This window comes from Penaeus monodon, chromosome 15, assembly GCF_015228065.2.
Source record: "Penaeus monodon isolate SGIC_2016 chromosome 15, NSTDA_Pmon_1, whole genome shotgun sequence".
Taxonomy (NCBI): Eukaryota; Metazoa; Arthropoda; class Malacostraca; order Decapoda; family Penaeidae; genus Penaeus; species Penaeus monodon.
In genome coordinates, this window is record NC_051400.1 from 26,549,116 (window position 1) to 26,550,142 (window position 1,027).

General features: G+C 34.5%; 1 protein-coding gene across 1 annotated transcript in view; it reads right to left on the bottom strand.

Annotated features, from left to right (window-relative positions):
• The window catches only part of LOC119581870 (disintegrin and metalloproteinase domain-containing protein 11-like), a gene marked incomplete at its 5' end in the record, with an annotated part of 193,377 nt that overhangs the window by 66,721 nt on the left and 125,629 nt on the right, over positions 1 to 1,027 (bottom strand).

Sequence of the window (1,027 nt, forward strand, 5' to 3'; positions counted from 1 at the left end):
TTTTTATGTTATGTGCGTCTTCAGTTGACTAATTTCAGATTTTAAATACGATGTTTCAAGTCAGGATATTTGGAACATCTACAACAAAAGTAATAATCATAACATTTAGCGATAATAACCCTGGCATTATATATTTGTTTGTTGACTTGGAAATGGAGAATGATTATTCTCCGGCAGTCTGGGCATTTCAAGGTCCACAATTTTTTTTCTTTTTCTTTACACTGATGATCCCCTTAGAAAGCCATTATTCTCTATTATAGACGCCACATGACGGTCCTATAAATCACGTGTAGTAGCCTAACCTGGTTCTGAAAATAATGTCTGAGAGAATGGAAGGCAGAGTGAGAAAAATGGATGTAAAGTAATATTAAGTATTACTTCACACACGCGCACACAAAGAAGCCTGCGTGTCAAGGATTTTTAAATGGATTTTTATGAGAATATGCATCTTTTCCATAACACGAACGTAATTTTGCTTTACCCTTTTTTCTCTCTTTCTTTTCTCTCCCTCCTCTCTTGATCTACCATCTCTTCCTCTTCTACTACACTTCCTCCTAATCTAAATATTCATATTTCCGCACAGGCCTAGTCACTTTACATTTTGCACTCTATATTTCTCACAGCATCCATTACGCATAGAGTGATGTTATAATTATCAAACACACTACGATTATGCTTGGAGTGTCTTATAATCACCTTATAATCCTGCCTCTTTCTCGTTCCTTCCCTCATCATCCCATTTTTTAATAACGTTTAAAAAGAAGACAAACAGCAAAAATCTTACTCCAGGGTAATGTTGCTTCTGTTTAAAATTGAAGTGGATATGTATAATGTAGTTACTCGTTTTATAATGTTCCTGTGGATGAGAAATGACGTTCCTTTGGTCTTGTCGGGAAAGCATCAACATCTGGCACCATCTGATTCGTGTATTTCTTAATGGAGGGATGGATTTTTTTCTATGCATTTAATTCTATTTTTATACATATTTTTTCCAAATAATTTCATTTCATTAGTATTAATTTCAGGC